Below are 12416 nucleotides of genomic sequence, written 5' to 3' on the forward strand. Positions count from 1 at the left end.
CATAAAACGCTTGCTGCTTAATTGCAGCTACACATTGCTACCTACTAGGATTTCATAAAACACAGGGGTTTTGAACGTTCGCGTTTCTTTTAAAAATAACCAGAATGGGCCAATAGGATTTAGGGTGTGTGAAGAGCTTCAATGCTGTTCAGCACCGCGGCCTGGACAGCTCCCACGATGGACAGAGGAGCTCGTGACATTCATAGCACTTCTCACCTCTCTAAAACCTGCACCATACATTTGGAAGGATCACTCTTCGGAGAAGTCCATTTCTAGACTCCGGGGAAATGACCTGCTCTGGTCCTGTGAAGACCAAAGGAGAGCCTAATGTGCCACCGTATTGTTATGGAAAGATTTAAAACTTTAAGCACAACACAAGGAGCAGGAGAAGAAGACATTCAGCTGGGGAAGGGATAAGTGTTATCTCTGATCAGTGCCTGCAATGTTCGTGGACTACAGATATAATCCATTTTAGAAAAAAGCTGAAAGCACATTTTTACATTTTAGCTTTTGGAGATTAATATTTTAACATCTTTTTTTTTTTAAAGCTCTGTTTATTTTAAGTGTTACCTTTAAATTATGGCTGCTGTTTTTAATTTTGTATTGATGTGTTTGTTCATTTAAAGACTGTGTTTGGCGGAATATAAATGCTTTAAATAAATAAATAGCACAAAAAAAGTAACTAAATATTCTCACCTGCATTATTTAAAGACTTGAGGGCCAGTGATTATAACTGTGTCAGTTGTATAACAGCCCCTTATTTTGTACCTGACTCACTAAGGGCTTTTCCCACATGTTACAAAATAGACTGATTGGGCACAAACATGCATGCAATTTTAAGTGGGAATGTGCCTGTGCATGCAAATGCCGCTTCTACCACAAAGTGGAGAGATTTTAAAAGAAATGCGATTTGATGCCATAACCAGTTTTACCAGTTCGTTCCCAGTTCTCCCAGGTAAGGAATAGGACTTTCAAACCCACCTAGTTTAATAGCCTTCCTTCTCCCCTGTTATTCCTGACCCTTAAAACCTTGCTGATCTGTCTATTTGTCTTTATTTTATTACTTGCAAGTCATCCTGCCCAGACCATACTCACTCCCTGCCCCTTTTTTTGGAATTTTTCATTTCTGCGGGTAACGGCAAGTGCGCTCGAATGCAGGTGGCTTTTAAAATCCACTCGGCGCGCACCAGCCCGACTTGTGTGCATATCTCCTGGTTCTGGCACGCACTGGGCTTTTAAAATTCACCTTGTAGAGAGGAACTTTCAAAACTGCTCTCATCCAGCTATTTGCACGGGTCTACGGGTGCAGGCAAAGTTGCTACTGTATTTTATAACCAGCACGGAAAGGTTATAAAATACAAGTACATTTGCATGCACAAAGACTTGTATATGTCTAAACCACAAGCCACGCTAGCTAAGTAGTGGCACATAGCCAGATAAGTCCGAAAAGTGCTATATAGATGGACAAGCAGTGCTTTTCAGACTTATCCGGCTATGTAAATCAAAGTATAGCCAGATAATTGCCACTATTTAGCCAAATAAGTTGGAAATTAGCCAGACAAGTGCACACAACTCATATATTTGTATTTGTACTTTCAGTTTTACAAGGATATGCATGCAGCTTTTTACCCTCATGAGTCGGCTTTTAGACGTGTAAATCAGGGTATTTAATAACATGCGTGTGAAAATGCAATAACCAGTTTTACCATTTTGTCCACCAGTTCACCCAGTGCATCTGCAGCTCATGAACACCCTCTGGCTCTTCAGCCTGAAGTCTCCCCTCCCATTGCACCCAAACCTTCTACCCAGTCATTTTTTTTCACTTTAACAAAGTTTATGATCACTTGCACCAGATATTGAGCAGCAGAAGTCAATATAGGCAAGCAAAAGACTGACGCGCAAAACTTTGGCAGGTTTTAAATAGCAACTTGTTTGCATAAATGTTGACCCCCCCCCCAGCCCTGGCTCAGCCCTTTCTTACACACGCAAAGCTCCTCACGGACCGCGATTTACATGCGTAAGTTGCAGTTTTGAAATGTAAGTCACGTAACTGCTGTTTTATGTGTGCGGCCGCAAATGTTTACACGCATGATGTTTGAAAATGCACTTGAACATTTCTGCGCTCGGTTCACAGATTGCATGAAGCCAACCGTGCAGCCCAAGATAAGAACCCCTGAAGTAAAGCTTTTATATTAGACATGTAATACTTTACAGGTTATGATAACATTTATAGGACTGAGCAAAAGAAATTGTATATGGGTACATAGTAGGCTTTGGAGTCACATACATCCCTACCTCAGATGTATTTATGAGACTCCCTAAATATTCTACAGTAATGTTTTATGCATCATTTATTTGGGTTAGTCCAAAGAACTCCAACGTGTTCTGCCTTTCATGGAGTCAATAGGGCAAGGGATATTTTTATGCACAGTACAGAGCCTAGATCAAGGCTGGGCAATTCTGCACCTTAGGGTCATAAATTAGTGTGTTTTCTTAAGATAACCCTAATGAATATGCATGAGAGAGATTTGTATGCACGCTGCCGCAGCTGTTTATATGCAAATCCACCTCATGCATATGCATTAGGGTTATCCTGAAAATCCAACTGGCTTGCCCACCTCCAGGACCCCTGCCCTTTCGCACAGGTCAGTACTGAGCTGAATGCAGTTTCTGCCCATGGCTGCAGCTGGATTTTATTTACCAATTTCACTACAAAGCACATATTATCAGGACTGCAGTAACTGGATCACTTATTCTGGAAAGCAGAGCATCCAATATCACATCCAAAAGCTATGGCACAAAGGAGGCCAGTGTGGCTCAGCAGTAAAACCAACGGTGGCCTGGAGTGTGCAGGAAGAAACTGCGAAGCAAAGCAGGGAAACGGGTAGAGCCTGACAAAAAAACTGAGTGGCAGCAGAAGTGAAAGTGTCTGCTCTGGAAATAATTCCTTATTTATAAACACTCCAGCCAGAAGAGCAGCTTTGCTCAGGCTCAGCTTTTCTTACCTTTTGTAGGTATGTTTCGCTTATAAAGATGTTTTCTTCAGAGTCCTAATATTTTCCCTATAAATGTAATTGCTGTCATTAAACAGTTTATTTCTGATCCTCCAGGTGTTCTTATGGAACGAATCCTAACATTCGGGCCGATAGAGTACAGTGCGCTCCGATGGAGCGCACTGTTAACCCGCCATTGGACGCGTGTTTTCGATGCACTAGCATTACCCCTTATTCAGTAAGGGGCCGAAAACGCGCATCCAATCCCCTGAACCTAATAGCGCCCGCAACATGCAAATGCGTGTTGATGGCCCTATTAGGTATTCCCGCGTGATTCAGAAAACAAAATGTGCAGCCAAGCCGCACATTTTGCTTTCAGAAATTAGCGCCTACCCAAAGGTAGGCGCTAATTTCTTCGGGCACCGGGAAAGTGCACAGAAAAGCAGTAAAAACTGCTTTTCTGTGCACCCTCCGACTTAATATCATGGCGAAGTTTGAAGTTGGCCCGTGGCTGTCGGGTCAAAAACCAGATGCTCAATTTTGCCGGCGTCCGGTTTCCGAGCCCGTGGCTGTCAGCAGGCTCAAGAACCAATGCCGGCAAAATTGAGCGTCGGCTGTCAAACCCGCTGACAGCCGCCGCTCCGGTCCAAAAGGAGGCGCTAGGGACGCGCTAGTGTCCCTAGCGCCCACTTTTGCCTGTTTCTACTGCCGGGCCTCATTTAAATAAAGAATCACGCGCACAGGAGAGTGGCCTGTGCGCGCGCCGGGAGAGCGGGCGAATGCGGACTTTACTGTATCGTCCCGATTGTCAGTAAGGTTTGACAATGAAGTGAGCAGTAAAAGTTAAAGATATAGAAATATAGAAATAAAAGTGACATTTAGACTAAAGCACATTCTATTTATTACTTTCTGATGGTTTTCTGGCATGCAGCTCACACAAGAAAACATGCTAATGCAGTATTTTTGTTTATGATATATTATTAAATGCTCTTTGCTACTGACAGCTTTGCTCCTGCTGCTGTAATAATACCTGGATACAGCAGCCGAGAATAATGAATAAAGGAGGTTAAACAAGAAATGGAAACCTCCCGACAGCACAGGATGGGATGGTAAAATGCCGTACTTAACATATTTCCTAATTACTAATGATGAGAACCTCCATACAAAAGAGGTACTGTCAAGCTCAACAGCACTGGGGTTGTCCTGTCAGCCACAGAAAATTGCATCTGAAAAAGCCCTCAGACCTGAAGGCCAGTCCTCAGTGAGGTTGCTATCTGCAGACCTGGTACAGACAGGTATTTGTATCCTTATGGGTGGCCCACCTAGTAACTCGAGGAGAGGTTTAGGTATTAGTGTAGGGGGTTAGGGGCCACTTTGACATTCAATGTGAGACGTACGAACAGAACAGTGCTCTCTTGTGAAGATTTGATGACCCTCGGAGTGAGGAAACTCACCCAAAGATGAGATTTGGGCAATGTTCTCTCAACCTAGCTTGATGTTCCCCAGGTAGAGAGACCATCAAGTTTGGTTGAGAGAACATGGCACAAATCTCATCTTTGGGTGAGTTTCCTCACTCCGAGGGTCATCAAATCTTCACAAGAGACCACTGTTCTGTTCGTACGTCTCACATTGAATGTCAAAGTGGCCCTTAACCCCTACACTAATACCTAAACCTCACCTTGAGTTACTAGGTGGGCCACCCATAGGGATACAAACACCTATCTAGTGTGCAGGTATTATGGTTCTTCCTCTCTCTCTTTCTCTTCAACAGGTAAAATACAATGGTGTAGCTAAAAGCTGTGTGATAAGGCTTTGCAAAACAGTAAATCCTGCTCCTAATTCAGATTTGCATTGCACCATACCTTAAGGTGCTTAACACATACAAAAACATCTTAGAGCATTTTGATAAATGACCCTATAATATGATAAAACAGAATAACCACCAAAGCTGCTGCTCTGCACCATGCTCTGATGGCTGCTATGACAGACAGGCAGCCACATCAAATTCACAATTAATAATATCTTTCACATTTTTGAAACGTGCTGAAAATGTAAGAAAAGGATGTTTGACAACGTCCTCGTATTGATCTGCTGTATGAGCTATTGATCAGTTTTGGGCAGAGGGCCCAAGTGCTCAGCACATCCCAGTCAGCTAACATTTTGCTATTGAATGCAACATTAGCAACGAGCAAATGAAAACCTGGGAGACAGTGACATGATCTCATGAAATTAACAGGGAATCAAACAACATCTGTTTAAGATCCCCCTCCTCCCCCCCACTGCAGTTCTCTCTCTCTCCCTCCATAATGGGCTGTTTCACGGTGCGACGAGCTTTAAAGGAGTAGTGACTTTTCTCTTCCACTTGATAACCTGTATGCTGGGAAAAGTCCTCTCCTGCTGCATTAAAGAAGAAACATAGGAAAGCAATAGGAAGATGTGCAGGAAGGAGAAGGGAGCCCAAGCGCCGAGTGCAGGAAGGAGAAAGGAGCCCAGGCGCTGAGTGCAGGAAGGAGAAAGGAGCCCAGGCTCCGAAGGCAGGAAGGAGAAGGGAGCCCAGGCGCCGAGTGCAGGAAGGAGAAGGGAGCCCAGGCGCCGAGGGCAGGAAGGAGAAGGGAGCCCAGGCACCGAGTGCAGGAAGGAGAAGGGAGCCCAGGCGCCGAGTGCAGGAAGGAGAAAGGAGCCCAGGCGCCGAGGGCAGGAAGGAGAAGGGAGCCCAGGCGCCGAGTGCAGGAAGGAGAAGGGAGCCCAGGCGCCGAGGGCAGGAAGGAGAAGGGAGCCCAGGCACAGAGGGCAGGAAGGAGAAGGGAGCCCAGGCACAGAGGGCAGGAAGGAGAAGGGAGCCCAGGCGCCGAGGGCAGGAAGGAGAAGGGAGCCCAGGCACAGAGGGCAGGAAGGAGAAGGGAGCCCAGGCGCCGAGTGCAGGAAGGAGAAAGGAGCCCAGGCGCCGAGTGCAGGAAGGAGAAGGGAGCCCAAGCGCCGAGGGCAGGAAGGAGAAGGGAGCCCAGGCGCCGAGGGCAGGAAGGAGAAGGGAGTCCAGGTGCCGAGGGCAGGAAGGAGAAGGGAGCCCAGGCGCCGAGGGCAGGAAGGAGAAGGGAGCCCAGGCACAGAGGGCAGGAAGGAGAAGGGAGCCCAGGCGCCGAGTGCAGGAAGGAGAAGGGAGCCCAGGCGCCGAGGGCAGGAAGGAGAAGGGAGCCCAGGCGCCGAGTGCAGGAAGGAGAAGGGAGCCCAGGCACCGAGGGCAGGAAGGAGAAGGGAGCCCAGGCGCCGAGTGCAGGAAGGAGAAGGGAGCCCAGGCGCCGAGTGCAGGAAGGAGAAGGGAGCCCAGGCGCCGAGGGCAGGAAGGAGAAGGGAGCCCAGGCGCCGAGGGCAGGAAGGAGAAGGGAGCCCAGGCGCCGAGTGCAGGAAGGAGAAGGGAGCCCAGGCACCGAGGGCAGGAAGGAGAAGGGAGCCCAGGCACCGAGGGCAGGAAGGAGAAGGGAGCCCAAGCGCCGAGTGCAGGAAGGAGAAGGGAGCCCAGGCGCCGAGGGCAGGAAGGAGAAGGGAGCCCAGGCACAGAGGGCAGGAAGGAGAAGGGAGCCCAGGCACCGAGGGCAGGAAGGAGAAGGGAGCCCAAGCGCCGAGTGCAGGAAGGAGAAGGGAGCCCAGGCGCCGAGGGCAGGAAGGAGAAGGGAGCCCAGGCGCCGAGTGCAGGAAGGAGAAGGGAGCCCAGGCGCCGAGGGCAGGAAGGAGAAGGGAGCCCAGGCGCCGAGTGCAGGAAGGAGAAGGGAGCCCAGGCACCGAGGGCAGGAAGGAGAAGGGAGCCCAGGCGCCGAGTGCAGGAAGGAGAAGGGAGCCCAGGCGCCGAGTGCAGGAAGGAGAAGGGAGCCCAGGCGCCGAGGGCAGGAAGGAGAAGGGAGCCCAGGCGCCGAGGGCAGGAAGGAGAAGGGAGCCCAGGCGCCGAGTGCAGGAAGGAGAAGGGAGCCCAGGCACCGAGGGCAGGAAGGAGAAGGGAGCCCAGGCACCGAGGGCAGGAAGGAGAAGGGAGCCCAAGCGCCGAGGGCAGGAAGGAGAAGGGAGCCCAGGCGCCGAGGGCAGGAAGGAGAAGGGAGCCCAGGCACAGAGGGCAGGAAGGAGAAGGGAGCCCAGGCACCGAGGGCAGGAAGGAGAAGGGAGCCCAAGCGCCGAGTGCAGGAAGGAGAAGGGAGCCCAGGCGCCGAGGGCAGGAAGGAGAAGGGAGCCCAGGCACCGAGGACAGGAAGGAGAAGGGAGCCCAGGCACCGAGGACAGGAAGGAGAAGGGAGCCCAGGCGCCGAGCGGTGACAGATTCATTGCAGGAGGGGAGGAAAAGGAGATCGGAATGGGTGTTACCTGTGGAAGGGGAGAGGAGAAGGTTAAGCACCTAACAAGGAGAAAAGCAGAGGGCTACAGGAAAAGAAGGAAAACCCTTTATTAAAAAGATGATGATTGCAGCACCCTCCCCTCTCTGTGCGGTACGGTTTCCATTTTATGTAAGGGACAAACATGACCGGAGAGTTGACATAAATACAAAATTAAAGTCTCATTGGGAGAGAGCCCTCAGCTATTACAAGGAATGAAAGCTGAGCTGCGATGTGGAAAAACTGCCACACCCTACATTCAGCTGTAAAGCAGCTCCCCTTATTTGATTCATACTTAGACAAAAATAAGCAAAGAAATATATTTTTCTGAGCAATGTTATTCATTGTCAGGTCATTCACAGTAGTTCCTTCAATGCCAAATTATGAGAGCTGAGAAAGCCAGAGGTTCCTCTGAAACACAGAGTGCAAGGAAGGAACCATATAGAGGAAGGTCCAGGCTAATGATGCCGGGTGACAAGAAGCACATATAGGAGGATTCAGGGAAATGCAGGATGCAGGGGATTCATGGGAAGCAAATACAGAAGGCTCCGGGTTAATGTAGGATGCAGGGGATTCATGGGAAGCAGATACAGAAGGCTCCGGGTTAATGTAGGATGCAGGGATTAATGGGAAGCAGATACAGAAGGCTCTGGGTTAATGTAGGATGCAGGGGATTAATGGGAAGCAGATTCAGAAGGCTCCGGGTTAATGTAGGATGCAGGGGATTAATGGGAAGCAGATACAGAAGGCTCCAGATTAATGTAGGATGTAGGGGGATTCATGGGAAGCAGAAACAGCAGGATCCAGATTTATGTAGGATGCAGGGATTAATGGGAAGCAGATACAGAAGGCTCCAGGTTAATGTAGGATGCAGGGGATTCATGGGAAGCAGATTCAGAAGGCTCCGGGTTAATGTAGGATGCAGGGGATTAATGGGAAGCAGATACAGAAGGCTCCAGATTAATGTAGGATGCAGGAGATTCATGGGAAGCAGATACAGCAGGCTCCAGATTAATGTCGGCTGCAGGGGATTAATGGGAAGCAGATACAGAAGGCTCCATCTTAATGTAGGATGTAGGGGATTAATGGGAAGCAGATACAGAAGGCTCCAGGTTAATGTAGGATGTAGGGGATTCATGGGAAGCAGATACAGCAGGCTCCAGATGAATGTAGGATGCAGGGATTAATGGGAAGCAGATACAGAAGGCTCCATCTTAATGTAGGATGTAGGGGATTAATGGGAAGCAGATACAGAAGGCTCCAGGTTAATGTAGGATGTAGGGGATTCATGGGAAGCAGATACAGCAAGCTCCAGATGAATGTAGGATGCAGGGATTAATGGGAAGCAGATACAGAAGGCTCCAGGTTAATGCAGGATGCAGGGAGTAATGGGAAGCAGGTACAGAAGGCTCCAGGCTAATGTAGGATGCAGGGGATTAATGGGAAGCAGATTTAGAAGGCTCCGGGTTAATGCAGGATGCAGGGGATTAATCGGAAGCAGATACAGAAGGCTCCAGGTTAATGCAGGATGCAGAGGATTAATCGGAAGCAGATACAGAAGGCTCCAGGTTAATGTAGGATGCAGAGGATTAATGGGAAGCAGATCCAGAAGGCTCCAGGTTAATGCAGGAATCAGAAGGTTGAATGAGATAATGGTTGGAAGTCATAGTGCAAGTGATGCCCATCTTCCCAGGGCATCCCCCTAAAGGGGCTTTCCGCTGACCCGTAGATCCGGCTCTGTCCTGCAGAACCTCTCGCACCAGTGAGCCTCCACAATCCTGGCTCTCTCCTGCCACCTCTGCTTCTCGCCCTCTTCCTGCACATGCTAGTCCAGGGTCCCCCCTCTCCACACTCTGTGCAGGGTGCCTTGTTGTCATGGAAGCTCCTCGCTGCCTCCGTGTAAGAGTGAGGAGGCGGCTGTGACATGCCTGGTGTCGGGGGGTCACTGCCTGGAATGTGACAGCAATAAATCATGAAAGGTGAATAATCCAGGCTCTGATTAATGAGGACTCTGCGTGGGATAGCAATGTGGCTGTAAGCCAGGGAAATCCCACTGCCCCTGCCTGTCACCCTGGCAAGTCACTTCACCCTCTATCGCTTTGGGATCAAGGTTAGGGCTTCATTTAGTGAGCATTTTTCCCATGCAGACAGTAAATCAGGCCCTTATTTACAATAATTTACAGTCTGGCCCACTGCTAGCTTTCCATTCCAATGGACTACAGGCGCACAGATTCATGAAAATGGATGTTCATTTCACATCACTGTTGTTGCACTAATACAAATGTATGTTCTCAGCGAGTTACAATTTAAACAATTAAACAAAAATACATCAGCATCCCACATAAGTAGGATAAAAGGCACCACATATTAAACGCTACGGTAACACAAGCTCCAGAACCTGAAACAGCTTCACCAAACAGATGAACCTTCAGCTCCTCTCACATCAGTTAATAATCCTGGATCTGTCGTAAAGTCGGAGGAGCTGAGTCCATGTAACACAGGCCTGAGCACAAGTTATTTTCAGCTCCCCAGATCCAGCACTAGCAGCTGTTAAGAAGTGAGAATCTGCAGAACGCAGATTACAAGATGGGCAGTAATCACAGTCTTTAAACTGAAAGGACCCTCATCGTGCTCTGATGTCATGATTTTAAACTTTAACCTTTCCTCTGCCGGCCGGACAGTGACAAGCCTGCGGCACCGGTGAAATCGGTCCCCTTAAAAGCTCAGCCTGAATCCGTTCTGGCCGCTGTATTCAGTAACAGCAGCCCAGCTCTATTATATAGGGCGATCTAATGTGGTTAATACTAAGGATTGAATGGCAGGTCTGAAGTCACATTTATCCAAAATGTACCTGAGCGTCTGTAGCTTTCTCAGCTTAAAAAGCCCGAGGGTAGAAAAGAAAAGGGATTATGGGGCCATCATTTACAAACTGTGGGCGGGGGTGGGTGCAGATGCCACAGGATCCTCAGTCTTTGAGGCATTCAGTAACAAGTTATTTTCTCTCAGCTACAAATTCACCTCTTGCAGCACACGGGTAATGTGGGAAAAAGTGGCATCTACAGTGGTGGAAACAGGAAACCACAGCTGGATGTCATTCGCATAGACTTTAAAAAGGATGCCCGGCTTTTGCACTTTATCCCAAAGATTGTAAGCCCTCTGAGGACAGGGAAATAGCTACAGTAGCTGAAAATAATAATGGAAATGCATGGAATAAATAAAAGAGAATAATAGTAAAAAAGAAGCCCACTAGCTATAGTGCTACAGGGACACAACCAGTAATTACAAACAAGAAGACTTTCAACAGGGAGACAGTGCTGCAGTCATGAACTGTGGGGCCAGCCCACCCCTCTCAGACCAGCAGAAGAGGCCCCCTGAGTGACACATTCCTGGTTTCTCCCTTTACAAAGCCAACATTTGGATTTTCAGGTGAAAACCATCTTGAGATCACATAACTAATTTGAAAAGAGTCCTGAAATACCCAGGACAAACTAGGAAGCCACCTAGTGCAGCAAAGTTTAAGGGACAGCAAAATCCTGCCAGCAAAAAAACCTAGAGGGAGCTAATAGTGCCCAGAAAAGGAGCACTGCTCTGGAGCTAGCGCCGTCAGAAGGAGGGAGCACTTTGCTAGAGGAAGCTAATAGTGCCCAGAAAAGGAGCACTGCTCTGGAGCTAGCGCCGTCAGAAGGAGGGAGCACTTTGCTAGAGGGAGCCAACAGTGCCCAGAAAAGGAGCACTGCTCTGGAGCACTGCTCTGGAGCCAGCGCCATCAGAAGGAGGGAGCCAACAATGCCCAGAAAAGGAGCACTGCTCTGGAGCCAGTGCCGTCAGAAGGAGGGAGCACTTTGCTAGAGGGAGCCAACAGTGCCCAGAAAAGGAGCACTGCTCTGGAGCCAGCGCCGTCAGAAGGAGGGAGCCAACAGTGCCCAGAAAAGGAGCACTGCTCTGGAGCCAGCGCCGTCAGAAGGAGGGAGCACTGTGCTAGAGGGAGCCAACAGTGCCCAGAAAAGGAGCACTGCTCTGGAGCCAGCGCCATCAGAAGGAGGGAGCCAACAATGCCCAGAAAAGGAGCACTGCTCTGGAGCCAGCGCCGTCAGAAGGAGGGAGCACTTTGCTAGAGGGAGCCAACAGTGCCCAGAAAAGGAGCACTGCTCTGGAGCCAGCGCCGTCAGAAGGAGGGAGCCAACAGTGCCCAGAAAAGGAGCACTGCTCTGGAGCCAGCCCCGTCGGAAGGAGGGAGCGCTGTGCTAGAGGGAGCCAACAGTGCCCAGAAAAGGAGCACTGCTCTGGAGCCAGCCCCGTCGGAAGGAGGGAGCGCTGTGCTAGAGGGAGCCAACAGTGCCCAGAAAAGGAGCACTGCTCTGGAGCCAGCGCCGTCGGAAGGAGGGAGCGCTGTGCTAGAGGGAGCCAACAGTGCCCAGAAAAGGAGCACTGCTCTGGAGCCAGCGCCGTCGGAAGGAGGGAGCGCTGTGCTAGAGGGAAGTTAGAGGAGGGGGATGCCCGTCCCAAGGTTCACCTAGGGCGCCAAATACTCTTGCACCAGACTCAAGGATTTTGTATTGGGGACAGTTGTGTAGAAAGGGGCATCCTACTCCCAGCACCCCCTCCAGAAAGGGAAAACATTTTAGGTTTTAAGTGCAACAAAATCTTTTATTGCTTTTAAGCCCCTTTCTGTTTGCTACCACTTAATAAATCTTTCTGTGGACAGCAAACTGTAGCCCCTTCTCCTGTTTTACCTTTCTGGCGATTGTGCTTTGGGTTTCATGCACCATTATTGTTTGTTGCTTGTAAATAAATGCATTTCATCTTGAATGCTCTAAAGGGAATCTGGCACAGTGCATTCAGAGAGGAGTTAAATTATGACCCCTGAGTAGAGGACACACATCAGACGTAGGAGAGGGCCTGCAGAAACGATACAAAATGTTTCTTATAAGGGTAAAAATTTTTATGAAAGAAGACGCAAAGGGAATCCTGTCTGCAGCGATGCCTCAGTGCAGAATCTCCTTCCCCAATCCCTGCTACTGAAGATGGGGGAAGGGCTGGAGAGCCATTAGTATGCACTGTGCATCCA

This window comes from Rhinatrema bivittatum, chromosome 8 (genome assembly GCF_901001135.1).
Source record: "Rhinatrema bivittatum chromosome 8, aRhiBiv1.1, whole genome shotgun sequence".
Taxonomy (NCBI): Eukaryota; Metazoa; Chordata; class Amphibia; order Gymnophiona; family Rhinatrematidae; genus Rhinatrema; species Rhinatrema bivittatum.